Source organism: Scyliorhinus torazame, chromosome 2, assembly GCF_047496885.1.
Source record: "Scyliorhinus torazame isolate Kashiwa2021f chromosome 2, sScyTor2.1, whole genome shotgun sequence".
Taxonomy (NCBI): Eukaryota; Metazoa; Chordata; class Chondrichthyes; order Carcharhiniformes; family Scyliorhinidae; genus Scyliorhinus; species Scyliorhinus torazame.
This window is the reverse complement of record NC_092708.1, coordinates 124,010,128-124,032,992: the sequence shown is the minus strand read 5'-3', so window position 1 is coordinate 124,032,992 and position 22,865 is coordinate 124,010,128. Positions and strand designations below refer to the sequence as shown.

Sequence of the window (22,865 nt, the reverse complement as noted above, 5' to 3'; positions counted from 1 at the left end):
GTCTGCACGATCCGTCATTTCTCTACGCCTCGGCATTTCTCTTTAAAGTCAAATACTTTAGTTCAATCAAATCACAAGAGTCCCTTGCAATTCTCCAACACAGGAGCATTGGTTATCACCGCTTTCAGGCAGTCAAATGCCTGTTGAAAGTCCGCTGTCCACTGAAATTTTCGACGTTTCTTCAGGCAGTCCATCAGTGGAGCAATTACGCTCCAAAACTTTTGCACAAATGTTCGATCAAATCCACTCATGCCAAGAAATCGCATTATTTCCCTTCGTCTCGAGGGTATCGAAAACTCCTCAAGGAAAGTGATTCGGCCTTTTCCAAATTCACTTTTGGCTAGGTTTATCAACAAAGCCGCCTCCTGAAGTCGATCGAATAACTCCATCAGATGTTTTAAATGTTCTTTCCATGTCTGGCTGAAAATTATCAGATTGTCAATGTATACCGCACAATTGGGTAATCCTGATACGACTTTGTTAGTTAACCGTTGAAATGTGGCTGGGGCGTTTTTCATGCCAAATGGCATAACTTTGAATTGGTATATACCATCTGGAGTCACAAAAGCTGAAATCTCCTTCACCCTTTCGGAGAAAGGTACCTGCCAGTAACCTTTAATTAAATCCAGTTTGGAAATAAAAGCTGATTGTCCCACTTTCTCAATACAATCCTCCAAACGTGGGATAGGACAAGAGTCCGTTCTTGTAACTGCATTAACCTTACTATAGTCCACACACAACCGTTGGGTACCGTCTGGTTTTGGTACCATCACTATGGGTGAACTCCATTGGCTGCAACCCACTTCAATTATGCCATTTTTAAGCATACTTTCAATCTCTTTGTTAACCTGTGCCAATTTTAAAGGGTTAAGTCTGTATGGATGTTGTATGATTGGAACAGCATTTCCCACATCTACATCATGTATAGCCATTTTAGTACTTCCCAATTTATCTCCACAAACTTGCCCATGTGATATCAATAACTCTTTCAGATCAGTTCGCTTTTCCTCTGGAAGATAACTCAACAATTTATCCCAATTTTTAAGAACATCCTCATTTTCCAATTTAATTTGAGGTACGTCAAATTCACAGTCATCTGGATTTGGTTCGTCACTTTGAGTTAGAATCATTAAAACCTCCTCCCTTTTCTCTCCTTTCCTTTCAAAGTACCTTTTAAGCATATTCACACAACACACTCGGTGAGTCTTCCTTCTACCTGGTGTTTTTACCACACAATTCACCTCACTTAATTTCCTTTCAATCTGATAAGGTCCACAAAACCTAGCTTTTAAAGGTTCACCTATCACTGGTAACAATACACTTTATCTCCACTGGCAAAACTACGAACTTTGGATTTCTTGTCCGCTACCCGTTTCATCACATTTTGTGCAATTTTTAAATGTTGTCTAGCCAATTCACCTGCTCTATTTAATCGTTCCCTAAAATTTGAACACGTAATCCAATAGTGTAATTTCCGATTTCTCACCCACCAATTTTTCCTTAATCAATTTAAGTGGTCCTCTTACCTCATGACCAAAAATTAGTTCAACAGGACTGAATTTGGTTGACTCATTTGGTGCAGCCCTAATTGCAAACCGTACGAATGGAATTCCTTTAGCCCAATCCTCTGGATAATCTTGACAATAAGCCCTCAACATTGTCTTTAATGTCTGATGTCACCTTTCTAACGCTTCCTGCGATTCTGGATGGTACGCAGTTGATTTACATTGTTTTATTCCGAAGCTATCCATAACTTCTTTGACTGACTTTGAGGTAAAATTTAATCCTTGATCCGATTGTATTTCTGTGGGTAGTCCATATCTAGTAAAGAATTTCAGTAACTCCTACACAATCTTTTTAACTGGAATGGCCTCTGGAAACCTAGTAGACACATCCATTATAGTCAAAAGATATTGATTCCCACTTTTTGTTTTAGGAAGCAATCAATTAGGACCCTTGTAAAAGGTTCCTCAAATGCTGGAATGGGTATTAAGGGCGCTGGTTTTATCATTGCTTGAGGTTTCCCTATCACTTGACGTTTGTGACATGATTGACAAAATTTAACTACATCTTTATGTAGTCCAGGCCAATAAAAATGTTTCTGGATTTTAGCTTCAGTTTTCCTTATCCCCAAATGACCTCCCACTGGTACCTCATGTGCAACTCTCAACACCTCCTTTCTATACCCTACCGGCAATACTACTTGATGAACTTCTGCACACTTTTCATCCGCCTGCATATGTAAAGGTCTCAATTTTCTCATCAAGACATCACTTTTACGGTAATAACACTCTGGTATACACTCAGATTCCTCTTCCGTATATGCTTTCTGATACATCCGTTTTATTTTTATATCTTTCTGATGTAACTCAGCCAATTTTCCTGAACTAAAAATATCCGCCTCATCCTCCAACTGTTCTTGTTCTTTTTCAACCATCTGATCAAAAATCGTTTCTGATAATTGCACTTCAACTTCATCTTCACTCTCTGATTTCTCCTCTTGTCTTAACCTGTGACTTTGCGACCTTGTTACTACACAATCCGGAAAAATCCCAAGATATTCGTCCTTCCACACTTTAGTTGACTGATTTTCCAATGGCTTATCAACCACAGTAGGCATCACTCCCACTTGCGATCCAGCTATATCATTACCTGACTGCTTAGAGACAGTGGACTGGTCCATATTTAAGAACTCAGCGACCAACTTAAATGAGTATGCCACCACCGTCACAGACTTCATCAGCAAATGTGTGGACGACTGCGTGCCAAAGAAAGCAGTACGTGTGTTCTCCAACCAGAAACCATGGCTCAATCGCGAGATTGATTCCCTACTGAAGGACAGATCTGAGGCGTTCAAGGCAGACGACCCTGACCTATACAAGAAATCCAGGTACGACCTCCGCAAAGCCATCCGGAATGCCAAGAGAGAATATCAAACCAAGCTAGAGTCACAGACAGACTCTCGGCGGTTGTGGCAAGGACTAAACAACATAACGGGCTACAAAGCAAAGCCGAACAGTATCTCTGGCAGCAGCGCACCACTCCACGATAAACTCGATGCATTCTATGCTCGGTTCGAGCAGGTAACCAACAATCCGCTGGCGAGTGCCCCAGCAGCCCATAATTCACCCATACCCACCATCAAAGCTACCAAAGTCAGATTGGCCTTCCTGAAAGTGAACCCTCGGAAGGCGACGGGCCCAGACGGGATCCCTGGTCATGCACTCAGCCTGCACGGACCAGCTGGCAGAGGTATTCACGGACATCTTTAACCTGTCCCTACTCCACTCCGAGGTCCCCACCTGCTTCAAGAAGACCACCATCATACCGGTACCAAAGAAGAACCAGGCAACGTGCCTCAATGACTACCGACCAGTGGCCCTGACTTCAGTCGTAATGAAGTGCTTCGAGAGGTTGATCATGAAGTGCATCACCTCCATACTCCCAGTTCGCCTTGATCCACTGCAATTCGCATACCGCTGCAACCGGTCCACATCAGACACCATTTCCCTGGCCCTACACGCATCCCTAGAGCATCTCGAAAACAAGGACTCCTACATTAGACTCCTATTTATTGACTACAGCTCTGCCTTCAACACCATAATCCCAGCCAAGCTCACATCAAAGCTCCAAAACCTAGGACTTGGCTCCCCACTCGGCAACTGGATCCTCGATTTTCTGACCAACAGACCACAATCAGTAAGAATGAACAACAACACCTCCTCCACAATAGTCCTCAACACCGGCGCCCCGCAAGGCTGCGTACTTAGCCCCCTACTCTACTCCCTGTACACACACGACTGCGTGGCAAAACTTGGTTACAACTCCATCTACAAGTTTGCTGATGATACGACCATAGTGGGCCGGATCTCGAATAACGATGAGTCCGAATACAGGAGGGAGATAGAGAACCTAGTGGAGTGGTGTAGCGACAAAAATCTCTCCCTCAATGCCAGCAAAACTAAAGAGCTGGTCATTGACTTCAGGAAGCAAAGTACTGTATACACCCCTGTCAGCATCAACGGGGCCGAGGTGGAGATGGTTAGCAGTTTCAAATTCCTAGGGGTGCACATCTCCAAAAATCTGTCCTTGCCCACCCACGTTGACGCTATCACCAAGAAAGCACAACAGCGCCTATACTTCCTCAGGAAACTAAGGAAATTCGGCATGTCCACATTAACCCTTACCAACTTTTACAGATGCACCATAGAAAGCATCCTATCAGGCTACATCACAGCCTGGTATGGCAACTGCTCGGCCCAGGACCACAAGAAACTTCAGAGAGTCGTGAACACCACCCAGTCCATCACACGAACCTGCCTCCCATCCATTGACTCCATCTACACCTCCCGCTGCCTGGGGAAAGCGGGCAGTATAATCAAAGATCCCGCCCACCCGGCTCACTCACTCTTCCAACTTCTTCCATCGGGCAGGAGATACAGAAGTCTGAGAACACGCACGAACAGACTCAAAAACAGCTTCTTCCCCACTGTCACCAGACTCCGAAATGACCCTCTTATGGACTGATTTCATTAACACTACACCCTGTATGCTTCATCCGATGCCAGTGCTTTTGTAGTTACATTGTATATGTTGTGTTGCCCTATTATGTGTTTTCTTTTATTCCCTTTTCTTCTCATGTACTTAATGATCTGTTGAGCTGCTCGCAGAAAAATACTTTTCACTGTACCTCGGTACACGTGACAATAAACAAATCCAATCCAATCCAATCTAACCCAAGATAAACTGTATTCCTGGACAAGATAGTTTCTCTATTACTCCTCCTACCACTTCACCACTCTTCACTGGACTTTCCAACCTTACCTTATATAATGGCACGCTACTCCTCTCACCCTGAATTCCACATATTACCACCTTTTCTGGCAACATTCTTCCCAACCTACATAACTCCTCATCTCTTACCATTAAAGATTGACTAGCTCCCGTATCTCTTAAAATTGTGACTTCTTTACCTGCTCCTCCTGATACATATGAGTAAACTTTACCCACACAAGTAAATTCTTTAACGACATCTGGCACCTTCTTATCAATCACCTCTTGAACAATCTGTACAATCTTTTGCACCTCCTTCGCTTCCCATGGGCTTTACCACTCTAACAAACCCCACTGTCTTATCCTGTTTTACCACATCAGCCTTCCCAGTGCTTTTCTTCAACCACCAACACTGTGAGTTTACATGGCCTAGTTTATTACAGTGAAAACATTTGAAACTTTTCATTTCTTTTCCACCCTCCTGGTTTTTTTTTTTAAACTGAGGTACGCTCTCCTTATTATCTCCCATCAGATCACCTTTACCTTTACCACTTGAATATTTCTCATGTCCCCAGTTTCTATCCCTCACAGGCTGAAACTGATGTTGGAAACCAAGCTTTGATTTATGAACTAATTCATAATCATCTGCTGCTAATCTCGCAGTTTTAACCCTCTGCTCTTCCACATGAGTTCTCACTACATCAGGAATTGAATTTTTAAACTCCTCCAAAAGTATAATTTCTCTAAGAGTTCCATACATTTGGTCTATTTTCAAAGCCCTTATCCACCTATCAAAATTACTCTGTTTGAGCCTTTCCAACTCCATGTATGTTTGACCAAATTCTTTCCTTACATTTCTAAATCTTTGTCTGTAAGCTTCAGGCACTAGTTCATATGCACCTAAGATGGATTTTTTCACCCCCTCATACGTCCCAGATACCTCCTCCGGTAGTGATGCAAACACTTCACTAGCCCTACTTACCAGCTTTGTTTGAATCAGTAATACCCACATGTCCTGTGGCCATTTCATTTGTTTAGCTACCTTCTCAAATGAAATGAAAAAGGCTTCTACCTCCTTCTCGTCAAACCTTGGCAAAGCTTGGACATATTTAAATAGATCCCCACCACGCCTTTGACTAAGACGCTCTTTCTCACTATCCTCATCACTATCATCCAACTGTACGTTTCCCTTTACGTCTGCCAATTCTAACTGACTGTCCTGTTTCATGGCCATTTTCTGAAGTTCAAACTCTCTCCCTTTATCTTTTTCCCTGATCTGTATCTCCCTTTCTTTTTCTTTTTGTTCTGCTAGGGCTATTCTTTCTTTCTTCTCTCTCCTTTTCTTTGACCTCTCTATCTCTCTCTCTTTCTTTTTCCTCTCTTTCGTATTCAAGCTGCTTTAACTCTTTCTCATGTTCCATTTGTTTAATTTGTAACTGAATTTTTGCCATTTCCAATGAGTCAAACTGTATCTCAGGCAACGTTAAATGCTTAACCACCGCCATAATTACCTCATCTTTTCGCATTTTGTCACGTAATGTTAACTGCAATGTTTTTGCCAAATCTAACAGTCTGCTTTTAGTCTCTGTCCGTAAGGTAGTGCGTGTGACCGTCTCCACCCCCAAAACATCTGAGCCTCTGAAAGAGCCATTGCACACTCCCCACTTAAACTAAAATACCACACCTGAAAAGCAACCACAATATGCTCACCCCTCACTGCCTTTTAAGTTCACTAAGCCAATCCAATAGATAGACTTTTATCCCCCTCAAGCCCCCAATTGTTATGGGTCAGGGTTTAGAGAATCCCAAAGTGTATCATGGAGTTCACCTGACCCACAACTTTGAATAGATTGTGGTACAGGGAGCACACGGCTCACTTTACAGGTATGGTACAGCAGAAATGGACCAGTATTTTTTTAAACAAAGCAATGTTTATTCTATGAACTCAAGTTAACCTTTTTAAAACAAACAGTGAACATCTTAGCAACCATTAATTCAAATTCAACCCCCAAAGAATACAACACTGAGTAATCCTTTAAGCTGTCCTTTTAACACCCAAAAGACTTAACAAGCCTTTAAACAGGAGCACAATAGGTTCACATTCTATTGAGAACATTTATAATTCTGAATTCACTAAATGATCCAGAGATAGTCTTTGGATGGCAGAGATCAACAGGACAGCTCTTTGTTTAACTTCAGCTGCAGTCACTGGAAAACCCAGACACACCCAAGCTTTTTCTCAAAGTGAAACTAAAAAGCAGAACCGGAGTTCAGCTCCACCCACACTCTGACATCACTGCAGTAACATGAGCAGCCAAACATTTCTTAAAGCGACATTCTCATGACACCATCAAACGCTAATCGGCCCATCAAAATGCTAATTGGTCAGAGTTTCGATACCGTCTGGACTCCTTGCTTGCAAATATATATTTCAGGCTCTGAGCCTGCCTGAATCCTGCTTTGTCCATTTTACCCGCTATGCTTTGCGAGTTTCTCTGTTCCTGGTTGCAATTGGCCATCCCAGATGGCTACACTGGTACCCCAGACGGGCCGGCTTGGTCTGATGGTGATCCTGGAAGACCGAAGTCAGGACACATGATGCGATCTCGGGAAACAGTGGTCGAGGGAGAAGGGTGACTCTATTGCTATAGGGACATCAATTTGCATTAGGGGCTCCCATGCTGACCTCCACCTCAGAAGTAGCCGCCTCAGAAGTAGCCCTCTCCTACACTTCCCCGGCTAACTCCACCACCCTCTGCTCGGTGGAGTGAGAGTCCAGAAGTCTGGGGTGCCCCTCCTGGTCTTCTCCTGCTCTTTTCTGTTGTGGGCCGTCTTTTCCACGGGGACACGTAAAGGACATGATCAGACGCATGGAGGCGGTTACACAGGGGGATCTGTAACTGGTTGTGCAGGTCAAAGAGACACAGCCTGAGTGAGTAAGACACATCCAGAGTGGGAATTTGAAACTTGGTAATTTGGTGCAGTGAGGTAACCAGGAAAGGTAAGTGGTTAATCTAATTCTGCTGTTTTTCAGTTAAAAGTGCAGTGTAGATTAGTGTCTGATTGGCTGAAGCTGCCCCCACCCTAATTGCTGAGAGGCAGTTATCTGGCAATCACCTGAGGCCTGTTTAGGGGCACAAAGGTACACATTGTATTCTTCTCTGAAGTTTTAGTGTGAGTCATCCTGAAGTCTGTATAAAAGACCGACAGAAAGCGCACTCAGTAAGCGTTGCGCAGGTCAAAGAGACACAGCCTGAGTGAATAAGACACATCCAGGGTGGGAATTTGAAGCTTGGTAATTTGGTGCAGTGAGGTAATTCGGTGCAGAGTGGGAGAAGGTGCTTTTCCCCCTACTGTTTTGTTCTCTCTCTTTCTTCTGGCCTGTAACTTTTAATCTGCAGGGAGAGAACCTGAGAGCATCTGAGACCCTCAGCAGGTGAGTAAGTGATTTTTACTAATTTTTACTTTTATTACCTTTTCAAATTGTGTGTGTGGGGGTGGGGGGGGGGGGGGGGGGGGGGGGGGGGGGAGGGAACTGAAGTAACATCACAGAAAAGCAGTGACCCGAGTGGCTGGTTGGGAATCTACACTAAATTTTAAAAATTAAGCATTGGTAAACTAATTAACCATAATTACTTAATTATAATTTAGAGGGGTATCTAAGCCAGAGATCGGAGAGTACTGTATTTAGCTTTCACATTTATAGTAGAAATCTAGTGCTAGGAAACATATAGTTAACAGTAACTTTTTTAAATTTTTTAAACTTTTAACTTTAATTTACTAATTAATTGACACAATGTCAGTTAGAGGGGTGCAGTGCTCTGACTGTGAGATGCGGCAGGTCCGGGAGGCTTCCAGCATCCCGGATGGCTTCATCTGCAGAAAGTGCACCCAACTGGGGTTCCTCACAGACCGCATGGTTCGGTTGGAGCAGCAATTGGATGCACTTAGGAGCATGCAGGTGGCGGAAAGCATCACAGATCACAGTTATATAAATGTGGTCACACCCAAGGTGCAGGCAGAGAAATGGGTGACCACAAGAAAGGGCACGCAGTCAGTGCAGGAATCCCCTGTGGTTGTCCCCCTCTCGAACAGGTATACTCCTTTGGATACTGTCGGGGGGGGGGATAGCCTATCAGGGGAAAACAGCAGCAGCCAGAGCAGTGGCACCACGGCTGGCTCTGATGTTCAGAAGGGAGGGTCAAAGCGCAGAAGAGCAATAGTCATAGGGGACTCTATAGTCAGGGGCACAGATAGGCGCTTCTGTGGACGTGAAAGAGACTCCAAGATGGTATGTTGCCTCCCTGGTGCCAGGGTCCAGGATGTCATCCTGAAGGGGGAGGGCAAACAGGCAGAGGTCATTGTACATATTGGTACTAACAACATAGGCAGGAAGGGGCATGAGGTCCTGCAGCAGGAGTTCAGGGAGCTAGGCAGAAAGTTAAAAGACAGGACCTCTCGGGTTGTAATCTCGGGATTACTCCCTGTGCCACGTGCCAGTGAGGCTAGAAATAGGAAGATAGAGCAGTTAAACACGTGGCTAAACAGCTGGTATAGGAAGGAGGGTTTCTGTTATCTAGACCCGGCTCTTCCGGGGCAGGTGTGACCAGATAAGAAGGACGGGTTGCATCTAAACTGGAGAGGCATAAATATCCTGGCCGCGAGGTTTGCTAGTGTCACACGGGAGGGTTTAAACTAGTATGGCGGGGGGGTGGGCATGGGAGCAATAGGTCAGAAGGTGAGAGCATTGAGGGAGAACTAGGGAATAGGGACAGGATGGCTCTGAGGCAGAGCAGACAGGGTGAAGTTGCTGAACACAGCGGGTCTGGTGGCATGAGGTGCATATGTTTTAATGCAAGAAGTATTACGGGTAAAGCAGATGAACTTAGAGCTTGGATTAGTACTTGGAACTACGATGTTGTTGCCATTACAGATACCTGGTTGAGGGAAGGGCAGGATTGGCAGCTAAACGTTCCAGGATTTAGATGTTTCAGGCGGGATAGAGGGGGATGTAAAAGGGATGGCGGAGTTGCGCTTTTGGTTAGGGAGGATATCACAGCTGTACTACGGGAGGACACCTCAGAGGGCAGTGAGGCTATATGGGTAGAGATCAGGAATAAGAAGGGTGCAGTCACAATGTTGGGGGTTTACTACAGGCCTCCAAACAGCCAGCGGGAGTTAGAGGAGCAGATAGGTAGACAGATTTTGGAAAAGAGTAAAAACAACAGGGTTGTGGTGATGGGAGACTTCAACTTCACCAATATTGACTGGAACTCACTTAGTGCCAGGGGCTTACAGGGGGCAGAGTTTGTAAGGTGGCATCCAGGAGGGCTTCTTAAAACAATATGTAGACAGTCCAACTAGGGAAGGGGGGGTACTGGACCTGGTATTGGGGAATGAGCCCGGCCAGATGGTAGAAGTTTCAGTAGGGGAGCATTTCGGGAACAGTGACCACAATTCAGTAAGTTTTAAAGTGCTGGTGGACAAGGATAAGAGTGGTCCTGAGGTGAATGTGCTAAATTGGGGGAAGGCTAATTGTAACAATATTAGGTGGGAACTGAAGAACCTAGATTGGGGGCGGATGTTTGAGGGTAAATCAACATCTGACATGTGGGAGGCTTTCAAGTGTCAGTTGAAAGGAATTCAGGACTGGCATGTTCCTGTGAAGAAGAAGGATAAATACGTCAATTTTCAGGAACCTTGGATAACGAGAGATATTGTAGGCCTCGTCAAAAAGAAAAAGGAGGCATTTGTCAGGGCTAAAAGGCTGGGAACAGACAAAGCCTGTGTGGAATATAAGGAAAGTAGGAAGGAACTTAAGCAAGGAGTGAGGAGGGCTAGAAGGGGTCACGAAAAGTCATTGGCAAATAGGGTTAAGGAAAATCCCAAGGCTTTTTACACGTACATAAAAAGCAAGAGGGTAGCCAGGGAAAGGGTTGGCCCACTGAAGGATAGGCAAGGGAACCTATGTGTGGAGCCAGAGGAAATGGGCGAGGTACTAAATGAATACTTTGTATCAGTATTCACCAAAGAGGAGGAATTGGTAGATGTTGAGTCTGGAGAAGAGTGTGTAGATAGCCTGGGTCACATTGAGATCCAAAAAGACGAGGTGTTGGCCGTCTTGAAAATAAGTCCCCAGGGCCTGATGGGATCTACCCCAGAATACTGAAGGAGGCTAGAGAAGAAATTGCTGAGGCCTTGACAGAAATCTTTGGATCCTCGCTGTCTTCAGGGGATGTCCCGGAGGACTGGAGAATAGCCAATGTTGTTCCTCTGTTTAAGAAGGGTAGCAAGGATAATCCAGGGAACTACAGGCCGGTGAGCCTTACGTCAGTAGTAGGGAAATTACTGGAGAGAATTCTTCGAGGCAGGATCTACTCCCATTTGGAAGCAAAGGGACGTATTAGTGAGAGGCAGCATGGTTTTGTGAAGGGGCTGTCGTGTCTCACTAACTTGATAGAGTTTTTCGAGGAGGTCACAAAGATGATTGATGCAGGTAGGGCAGTGGATGTTGCCTATTTGGACTTCAGTAAGGCCTTTGACAAGGCCCCTCATGGTAGACTAGTACAAAAGGTGAAGTCACCCGGGATCAGGGGTGAGCTGGCAAGGTGGATACAGAACCGGCTAGGTCATAGAAGGCAGAGTAGCAATGGAAGGATGCTTTTCTAATTGGAGGGCTGTGACTAGTGGTGTTCCGCAGGGATCAGTGCTGGGATCTTTGCTGTTTGTTGTATATATAAATGATTTGGAGGAAAATGTAACTGGTCTGATTAGTAAGTTTGCAGACGACACAAAGGTTGGTGGAATTGCGGATAGCGATGAGGACTGTCAGAGGATACAGCAGGATTTAGATTGTTTGGAGACTTAGGCGGAGAGATGGCAGATGGAGTTTAATCCGGACAAATGTGAGGTAATGCATTTTGGAAGGTCTAATACAGGTAGGGAATATACAGTGAATGGTAGTACCCTCAAGAGTATTGAAAGTCAGAGAGATCTAGGTGTACAGGTCCACAGGTCACTGAAAGGGGCAACACAGGTGGAGAAGGTAGTCAAGAAGGCATACGGCATGCTTGTCTTCATTGGCCGGGGCATTGAGTATAAGAATTGGCAAGTCATGTTGCAGCTGTATAGAACCTTAGTTAGGCCACACTTGGAGTATAGTGTTCAATTCTGGTCGCCACACTACCAGAAGGATGTGGAGGCTTTAGAGAGGGTGCAGAAGAGATTTACCAGAATGTTGCCTGGTATGGAGGGCATTAGCTATGAGGAGCGGTTGAATAAACTCGGTCTGTTCTCACTGGAACGACGGAGGTTGAGGGGCGACCTGATAGAGGTCTACAAAATTATGAGGGGCATAGACAGAGTGGATAGTTAGAGGCTTTTCCCCAGGATAGGGGGGTCAATTACTCGGGGACATAGGTTTAAGGTGCGAGGGGCAAGGTTTAGAGTAGATGTACGAGGCAAGTGTTTTTACACAGAGGGTAGTGGGTGCCTGGAACTCGCTACCGGAGGAGGTGGTGGAAGCAGGGACGAAAGTGACATTTAAGGGGCATCTTGACAAATACATGAATAGGATGGGAATAGAGGGATACGGACCCAGGAAGTGTAGAAGATTGTAGTTTAGTCGTGCAGCATGGTCGGCACAGGCTTGGCGGGCTGAAGGGCCTGTTCCTATGCTGTACTTTTCTTTGTTCTTTGTTCTTTGGTGACGTGTGTGTAAGGCACCTGGCCAAGGAAGCCAATACAGGTGTTGGGGTTTAATGCAGAGTGGGATGTAAGGGGGATGCAGGCAGATGGGTTTTGATTTACCTCTTGGGGAGCGGGGGTGTGATGTGAGGAGTGAGGGACGGGATTGATGCCAAGGGCACCCGAGCTGACCTAAAGAGGTTGTTCAACTTTTTGCGGCACTGCTTGCCAGTCCGCTTGGTGAGGTTCATGGCGCTGACCGTCTCAGCCACCTCTGCCCAGGCCCGGTTGACGACTTCAGGGAGCAGCATGGTAGCATAGTGGTTAGCACCATGGCTTCACAGTGGCAAGGTCCCAGGTTCGATTCCCGGCTTGGGTGACTGTGCGGAGTCTGCATGTTCTCCCTGTGTCGCCGTGGGTTTTCTCCGGGTGCTCCAGCTTCCTCCCACAAGTCCCAAAAGAAGTGCTGTTTGGTGAATTGGGCATTCTGAATTCTCTCTCTGTGTACCGAAGAGGCGCCGGAATGTAGCGACTGGGGGCTTTTCACAGTAACTTCATTGCAATGTTAATGTAAGTCTACTTGTGACAATAAAGACTACTAGAAAAAAATTATTAAGTCGCCTCCTGCCCCCCCTGGGGAAAATGATGACCTGCCTCCCCTCCACCGCATCCAGCATTCTATCCAGTTCTGCATCCATAAACCGGCTCTTCATGGGGCCATCATCTTGGTTGGAATGAGGGTGTTTGGGAATTGGAGTGCTTATAAGCTCTCTGGTACCAATCCCTGCCCTTGTGAATCTGACGGCGGTGCCATCCAGGCACCTACCAGGGTGGCAGCGCCAAGGAGCACTGCAATGGTGCCCGAGTGCCAGGGTGGCACTGTCAGGGGGCGAGGGTGGCCATGCCCATAACATGAAGGTGGAAGGGGGGGGGGGGGTTGAATGGTGGGAGAGTGCAGAGCAGGCAAGTAGGGGCCTCTGGAGGTTGGAGGGGTGATGTGTGGAGGTCCTGGAAGGGAAAGGCTGCTGTAAGAGGGCTTGGGGGGGGGGGTGAAGATAGGGGACCCCCAGGGACCCTATAGTGGGGTGTTCTCACTTAGGGGGGGGGGTGGTAATGTCCATGTGTGTGATGGGTGACATTGCCCATGGGTGGAGGGTGGGGGGGGGGGGGGACCCACAAGCACACTTAGATATCGGAGCACTCTTTCAAAATGGCGGCCCGATCTCAAAGTTCAGTTCCCCAGTGCTAAAACAATTCCAAGTGTGGGCTAAACTTCCCAGGACCCAAGAAAGTGACTAAGTGTCATTGAATAGCGGTGGGGAACTCATCGGCTCTATCCCTGAAAATCCCGCCACAAATTAACTTAGAAATTCTTTGGGAGACTTCCGGCTGCGGCTATGCGGAGCTAAGCCGCACGATTCGGTAGCTCCCGCGAACACGGACTTTCGGGCTCGATAGAAGAGCCCCAACGGAACTTTTTTAACAGCCAACCCGTGGGGAAGAGAGGAGAGAGGTCCCCTACTAACTTGTATGGACCGGACCCGCAACGAAACGGCCAAAAAAGTGGCATTGGAGCAGCGGGAGAAGAGAGGGAAAACAAGCAAAATGGCGGTGGCCGGGGACAAAGAGGAGATGCAGGAATTCATCAAGCGCTGCTTCGAGGAGCTGCGTAAGGAGATGGTGGCGCCTATGTTGGCAATAATTGAAGGACTTGGGGCAACCCAGAAAGCCCACGAGGTGAAGATCCAGGAGATCCAGGAAAAAGTGAGTGAGAATGAGGGGTGAGAGTGGAGTGGCACGAGGCGCTACACAAGACGTGGGCGGGAAGACTCGAAGACCTGGAGAACAGGGCGAGGAGAAATAATCTGAGGATCCTGGGTCTCCCAGAAGGAGTGGAGGGGGCCGACGCCGTGGCATATGCGGGCACAATGATCGGGGCGCTGATGGGCGCGGAGGCCCCCCCGAGGTTGCTGGAGCTGGAAGGGGCGCACCGAGTGCTGGCGAGGAAGCCCAAGGCAAATGAGCTGCCAAGGGCGATTGTGGTGAGATTTCACCGGTTTACGGACAGAGAGAGGGTCCTGAAATGGGCCAAGAAGGAGCGGAGCAGCAAGTGGGACAATGCAGAGATCAAAATATACCCGGACTGGAGCACGGAGGTCGCTAAGCGGAGAGCGGGTTTCAACCAGGCCAAAGCGGTGCTGCATCGGAAAGGAATGAAATTTGGAATGTTGCAGCCAGCGCGACTGTGGGTTACACATAGTGGCCAACACCACTACTTCGAAACGCCCAAAGAGGCGTGGACCTTTATACTAACTGAAAAGTTGGACTCTAATTGAGGGTTTGTGAGGGTGGGGGGTGTTTGAGGGTTGAAGTATGATGGTTGTTGCATATAGGGGGTCAATCACGCGCAGGGAATGTTATATGGGCTGGGGGAGAGAGACAAGGCCGCGACAGGAGCTGCGCCAGAGGGGGCGGGGCAGGCTTTGGAAAGCACGGGGTTCTTTTCCCGTGCGCGGGAAGAAAGGCGGGAAGGGGAACGAAGGAACGTATATTGATGGGGAGACTCCCACACGGGGTGTTCAAAGGGATGGCGGGGGAAGCCAGGGTCAGCAGGTGTCAGCTGACTTACGGGAGTGATATGGGGGGAGCAAAAAGCTAGACAGGGATCTAGCGGGAGGGGGGGGGGAGGGTTGCTGCTGCACTGGCCGAACGGGAATGGGACACACAAGAGTTGGTCGGGACGGAGGTCCCCCAGCTGGGGGACTGGAGGGTGAGGGAAACGCGGATACGGGATTGGCCCAGAAAAGGAGATGGCTAGTCGGCGGGGGGGGTGAGAGCCCCTCCAATCCGGCTGATAACGTGGAACGTGAGGGGCCTGAATGGGCCGGTGAAGAGGGCTCGAGTGTTCGCGCACTTAAAGGGACTGAAGGCAGACGTGGCTATGCTCCAAGAGACACACCTGAAGGTGCCTGACCAGGTTAGTTTGAGAAGGTGATGGGTAGGACAGGTATTTCACTCGGGACTGGACGCGAAAAATAGAGGGGTGGCAATTCTGGTGGGAAAGCATGTGTCACTTGAGGCCAAGACTATCGTAGTGGATAATGGAGGGAGATATGTGATGGTGACTGGTAGGCTGCAAGGGACGTGGGTGGTGTTGGTAAATGTATACGCCCTGAACTGGGATGATGCTGGATTCATGAAGCGCATGTTGGGGCGCATTCCGGACCTGGAGGTAGGAGGACTGATAATGGGAGGGGACTTCAATACAGTGCTGGATCCAGCATTGGACCGCTCCAGATCAAGGACGGGAAAGAGGCCGGCGGTGGCCAAGGTGCTCAGGGGGTTTATGGATCAGATGGGGGGAGTGGACCCATGGAGGTTTGCAAGACCGCAGGCCAGGGAATTTTCTTTCTTTTTCCACGTGCACAAGGCCTACTCCCGGATAAATTTCTTTGTTCTGGGCAGGGCGCTCATCCCGAGGGTGGAGGGGACGGAGTATTCGGCCATAGCCGTTTCGGACCTCGCCCCGCACTGGGTGGAAATGGGGCTGGGAGAGGAGAGGGACCAACGCCCGCTGTGGCGGCTGGACGTGGGACTGCTGGCAGATGAGGTGGTGTGTGGGAAGGTGAGGGGGCGTATCGGAAGGTACTTGGAGGCCAACGACAACGGGGAGATGCGAGTGGGGGTGGTATGGGAGGCGTTGAAGGCGGTGATCAGGGGAGAGATAATCTCCATCAGGGCTCATAGGGAGAAGACCGAGGGCATGGAAAGGGAGAGGTTAGTGGGGGAGATTTTGCGAGTGGACAGGAGATACGCAGAGGCCCCGGAGGAAAGATTACTTGCGGAAAGGCGACGGCTCCAGACGGAGTTTGACCTGTTGACCACGGGGAAGGCGGAGGCATAGTGGAGGAAGGCGCAGGGGGCGACCTACGAGTACGGGGAAAAGGCCAGTCGGATGCTGGCACACCAGCTCCGTAAGAGGACGGCAGCGAGGGAACTAGGGGGAATCAAAGATGGAGGGGGAGCCACGGTTCAGAGTGCAACGAAAATAAACAAGGTATTCAAGGCCTTCTATGAAGAGCTGTACAGATCCCAGCCCCCAGGGGGGGAAGAGGGCATGAGACGATTCCTAGACCAACTGCGGTTCCCGAAGGTGGAGGAGCAAGAGGCGGCTGGTTTGGGGTCACCAATCGGGTTGGAGGAGTTGAGTAAGGGTTTGGGGAGTATGCAGGCGGGGAAGGCCCCGTGGCCAGACGGGTTCCCGGTGGAGTTCTATAGAAAGTATGTGGACCTGTTGGCCCCGCTACTAGTGAGGACCTTTAACGAGGCAAGAGAGATGGGGACCCTGCCCCCGACAATGTCGGAGGCGACAATTTCCTCGATTCTGAAGCGAGACAAGGACCCACTGCAGTGTGGATCGTACAGGCCGATTTCGCTCCTCAATGTGGACGCTAAGTTATTGGCAAAAGTGCTGGCCACGAGGATTGAGGACTGTGTCCCGGGGGTGATTCATGAGGACCAGACGGGATTCGTAAAGGGCAGGCAATTAAATACTAATGCGCGGCGGCTCTGAAACGTGATAATGATGACATCGGAGGAGGGAGAGGCGGAGATAGTGGCAGCTATGGACGCGGAAAAGGCCTTTGACCGAGTAGAGTGGGAGTACCTCTGGGAAGTGCTGCGTAGGTTTGGGTTCGGGGGAGGGTTTATTAGTTGGGTTAAGCTCCTTTACAGTGCCCCGGTGGCGAGTGTGGTGCCGAACCGGCGGAGGTCGCAGTACTTTCGGCTGTACCGAGGGACGAGGCAGGGGTGCCCTTTGTCCCACCTGTTGTTTGCATTGGCAATCGAACCCTTGGCCATATCACTGAGGGAGTCTAATAAATGGAGGGGGGTGGTCCGCGGGGGAGAAGAGCATCGGGTGTCGCTATACGCGGATGACCTGCTGCTGTACGTGGCGGATCCAATGGAGGGGATGGTGGAGGTCATGCAGACTCTGAGGGAGTTTGGGGAGTTCTCGGGCTATAAGCTCAATGTAGGGAAGAGTGAGCTTTTTGTATTACAGGCAGGGGACCAAGAAAGAGGGATAGGGGACCTACCGCTGAGGAGGGCGGAGGAGAGCTTTCGGTATCTGGGGATCCAGATAGCCAGGAGTTGGGGGGCCCTACACAAATTGAATCTGACGAGGTTGGTGGACCAAATGGAGGTGGACTTCAAAAGATGGGACATGTTGCCGCTCTCGTTGGCGGGTGGAGTGCAGTCGGTCAAAATGGTGGTCCTTCCGAGGTTTTTGTTTGTGTTTCAGTGCTTTCCCATCGTGATCACAAGGGCTTTTTCAAGAGAGTAGGTAGGAGCATTATGGGGTTTGTGTGGGCGAATAAGACCCCGAGGGTAAGGAGAGGGTTCCTGGAACGCAGTAGGGACCGAGGAGGGCTGGGGCTGCCAAACCTGGGGAGCTACTACTGGGCAGCAAATGTGGCGATGATCCGCAAGTGGGTTATGGAGGGAGAGGGGGCGGCATGGAAGAGGATGGAGATGGCGTCCTGTGAAGGAACGAGCTTGGGGGCGTTGGTGACGGCACCGCTGCCGTTCTCGCCATCAAAGTATACCACGAGCCCGGTGGTGGCGGCAACGTTAAGGATCTGGGGCTAGTGGAGACGGCACAGGGGTGCAGTGGTAGCCTCGGTGTGGTCCCCGATCAGGGGTAACCACCGGTTTGTCCCGGGGAAGATGGACGGGGGTTCCAGGGCTGGCATCGGGCGGGGATTAGAAGAATGGGGGATTAAGTTTGCTTTGAGAGGGTCTGCGCAGGGGTTCTACAGGCGGTGGCAACCGTTCCTCGACTACCTCGCGGAGCGTTAGAGGAAGGTCGGTCAGCAGCAACCTTGGGGGGGTGGGGGAGGGGGGGGGAATGAGCAGGAGATAACATGGAGGGTGGGGGGAAACTGGCACGTGCGGGCGAGAGCCAGTGTATAAAGCTATGTAAATATACCATTTTGCCATGTATATATCTTGCTCAGTGCGATTTTGTGTTATTTTGTTACGGGGGGGGGGGGGTGGTTATTGTTTGTAAGGGGGAAAAATTGTGTTGTTAAAAAACTTTAAAAAAAGAAATTCTTTGGGAGAATTGCTCCCTTAGCCTCCCAAATGGAGAATCTCGCCCTATGTTCTTCCGCCGGAGTTGATTGCTGGGAGTGCAATCAGGAAGTAAGTCACAATCCTTTGCCATGCAAATTCATGGGGGGGGGCAGCCACCACCACCACCACCACCACCACCACCACCACCACCACCACCACCAAGCAATTCAACCCCTACCCCCTCAGTCAGTCAGCTGGATTTAAACCCTCTCAGATCTTTGATCTGCAAGCCTTTCATTCATTTGTCTGTGAAATTACTTACATCAGGCTTCCACACATGCTCCGCTGTCTGTATGGTTGCATTCACCTTCCTTCATGCTTGAGTTATTTTGAAGTCCCCAGCTGTGAAACGAACTGCAATGTTTATAAACATCTAGCTATGATTGACAACTTCTAGACCATATCAAAGATAGTTAAGTGCTTTCTGCAGAGAAAAAGAGGAAGTGAGCACTTAACAGCGCTAGCGCGGGATGTGCAAATCACTCTTCTGGCATTGTGAAGCGGAGAATCCAGTCCAATATTTTCATTCCTTTGTATTCATCTGTGATCAATATAGCTCAAGTGGACAGATTTCACTGAAACAGATCGGATCTGGCCAAAGGAAGAACTGACTTGTTTTTGGTGACGTTGCGAATCCGGATCCAGTTTGATGAGAAATCCATAGAATCTGGTTCTGTCACTCATTTTGGAGTGTGGTGTGTCCGTTCACCTATTTATTTATATATACTACATACTTACCCTGAATATTAGAGTATAAGGGGGATCTTGTAAATTGTTTATCTTTATGAATCTGGATGTATCTGTGAAGGTATAGTAGGGTGAAGGAGTGGTGTGCTTTGAGTCATTTACTGGTATTTGGATTGCGATCTTTACAACCTTTTTGTCCAGTGTAATAAAATTCATTTTTCTTTAATTAACGTTTTATTCACTTCTCAAGATGGCACTGGAACATGGCGACTCTCTGTGAGCTATCACACAGACACTCTTCCTACATCTCTTATAACCGTACTAACCTTTTAAAATGTAATTCTTTTTTATTTTTTTATTCTCCTTTTTCACATTTTCTCCCACATTTACGTCCATCAACAATAAACAATAGTCAGTAAGATATGTCACGATCCCATCTACCCCCAAACCTCAACCCACATGTTTACATAAACAAATGACAAAAAGGAATCAGGGATTACCCGTAGTCACCCTTAACCTTACACAGCTCTTCTCTCTCTCTCTCTCTCTCCTCCTTCCTCTCCCCCCCCCCCCCCCCCCCCCCCCCCCCCCCCCCCCCCCCCCCCCCCCCCCAGGTCTCCAGCTCCTCCCGTCCACTGCCTCTTGTAAAACTCCTCCTCCCAACCTCGGTTCCTTCCCCCCAACTTTCCACCCCAGCTAGACCACTCGGACCCTGTTCTCCCAGGCTCCGGTGGCCGCAGCCCCTACCCCTCCTCACGCCCGTTCACTGGCCGGCTTAAACCAGCCAGCGTGGAGGCCCCGCCCGGGCCCCTTTCCCACTTGCCCGGCCCTAGGAAAGCTCAAAGATCCCCTTTTAGCACACAAACCCCGCATATCCACCTACACCCCAAAGAACCCTCATTTCGAGTGAAAGTCCCGTCCCTTCCATTGTCCAAATATATACCACATTGGCTCCTTTAGCCTCTACACCTGCGCGCAGTGATACAAAAAAGAAGAAAAATGCAGTCATGAGGTTATATCGGCACATGGCCATTCCGCAATTTGTCAGTTCTGCCACAGTCCTTCTGCTTTCGCAAACTCCTCCGCTGCTTCCGCCGTTCCAAAATAAAAGTCCCTGAGCTTGTAAGTCACCCTCAGCTTCGCTGGATATACAATGCCGCACCGCACCTTGCTAATGTACAGTGCCCTCTTCACCCGGTTGAAGGCAGCCCGCCTCCTTGCCAGCTCCACCGTAAAGTCCTGGTATACACGTATACCAGCTCCAGCCCACTGCACCACCCGCTTCTGCTTGGCCCAGTTCAGGACCTTCTCCTTCACACTGTACCTACGGAAGCATAGAGTCACTACCCTTGGCGGCTCACTCGCCTTTGCTACAGGCCTCCACGACCGATGAGCCCGATCCAGTTCATATCGGGAGGGATCCTCCCCCTCCCCCAATAGTTTTGCCAGCATCGCGGCAAAATACTCAGTCGGCTTCGGTCCTTTAACTCCTTCGGGCAGCCCCACAATCCTCAAATTCTGTCGTCTGGATCTGTTTTCCAGGTCTTCCATTTTTCCTCGCAGATCCTTGTTAGTGTCCATCACCTTCCGCATCTCTTTCCCCATCGAGGCAAGTTGATCACCGTGCTGCAATAACGTCTCCTCCACTTCCTCCCTTGCTCTCGCACCTCCGCCACTGCGCTCGCCACCTCCGTCCTCACCGGGGAAACCGCCTCCTCCACCAGCACACTCAAAACCTCCCTCATCTCCTTCCTCACCGTCTCCATGCATTTCGCAATCTGCGCCAACTGCTTTTCAAATTCCGCAGCCATCACCGTAGTTATTTCTTCAGCCGTAAGCAGTGCGACCTTCCCTGGTGCTCCAGCCTCCATTTTCCTTGGTGACCCCGCGGTGACCTTTCCACTCCCCGACGGACCTTCGGCTGTTTTTTTTTCGGCCGTTTTTTTTGCTCACCCTCGACATTTTTCTTTGTTTTTCTTTTTCCTCCTGTGTCTTCACTGTGCCTCCTCCGTGCCTTCTCCCTGCTTCTGCCGCCTCCGTGGACCCTGGGACCGGGCTTAAAGCCCGAAAATGCCGTTCCTGAACGGGAGCCCTCCATTGTGCGGCCGCCTCCCGCCCGCCGTCACCGGAAGTCCTTAAAATGTAATTCTAGCACTAACACGATCTATAACCTTTATGCTCACCACTGTCTGCCTATGTATTTACATCGTATATTTATGCATGTCCTGTTTTTCATGTATGGAATGATCTGTCTAGACTGTAAGCAGAACAATACTTTTCACTGTACCTCGGTACACATGACAAATCAAATTCAATTCAATATTTTTTGTTTTAAAAGGATACGAGCATGCTCTTGTGAATCTGTTCAGTAACTGCCCTCTGTGATTTCTTTAAGTTAGGACCTATCAAGTCAGTTTTCATGCTGGGGTCTGATTGTCCTGTATTTACATCCGCTGAGATTGTAACAACCTGAGGATTTGTGAATAGTGCTGAACATTGTGCAATCACCTACAAACATCCCCATTTCAGACCTTACGATGGAGGGAATATCATTGATGAAGCAACTGAAGTTACTTGGGCTGAGGACACTATCTTGGAGAACTCCTGCAGTGATGTCCCGGCACTGAAATGATTGACCTCCAAGAACTACAGAAAGCTTTCTTTGTGCTAGGTATGACTCCAACCAATAGAGAGTTTTCGCCCTGATTCCCAGTGACTTCAGTTTTGCCAGGGCTCCTTGTTGCCATATTCGTTCAAATGCAGCCTTGATGACATGGGCCATCACTCCACCTCACCTCTGGAGTTTAGCTCCTTTGTCCATGTTTGGACCAAGGTTGTAATGAAGCCAGGAATGGAGTGGCCCTAGCGGAATCCAAAGTGAGCATCAGTGAGCAGGTTATTGCTGGATAAGTGCCACCTGATAACATTGCTGATGACTCCTCCCATCACTTTGCTGATGATCAAGAGTAGACTGATGGGGCGGTAATTCGCCAGTTTGGATTTTTCCTGCCTTTTGTGGACAGGACATTCCTGGATAATTTTCCACAATGCTAGATGTATGCCAGTGTTGTAACTAAACTGGAACAGCTTCCTGGATGGTGTCATGTTTGAGTTTTGTTGGAGCTGCATTCATTCAGGCAAGTGGAGAGCATTCCCTTACACTCCTGGGGAATCAAGAGGTGAGTTACTCGCTGCAGGATTCATAGCCTCTGACCTGCGTAGTAGCCACAGTATTTATATGACAAGTCCAGTTCCGTTTCTGGTCAATGGAAACTCCCAAGATGTTGATAGTTGAGGATCCAGTGATGGTAATGTCATTAAATATCATGGGGCAATGGTTAGATAATCTATTGTTGGAGATACTCATTGTCTGGCATTTGTGTGGCAGGAATATTACTTGTCACTTAAAAGCCCAAGCCTGGATATTGTTCAAATCTTTCTGCATTTGGACATGGATTGCTTCAGTATTTACGGAGTGGTCTATGGTGCTGAACACTGGGCAGTCATCAACGAAGATTCGTACTTTTGATCTTAAGGTGGAAGGAACGTCACTGATGAAGCAGCAGAAGATGGTTGGACCTAGG

The 22,865-nt window shown here is 48.6% G+C and overlaps 1 protein-coding gene across 3 annotated transcripts in view; it reads left to right on the top strand.

Annotated features, from left to right (window-relative positions):
- The window catches only part of LOC140391655 (lysosomal cholesterol signaling protein-like), a 163,617-nt gene that overhangs the window by 94,804 nt on the left and 45,948 nt on the right, over window positions 1-22,865 (top strand). The gene's annotated exons all lie outside the window — the stretch shown is intronic.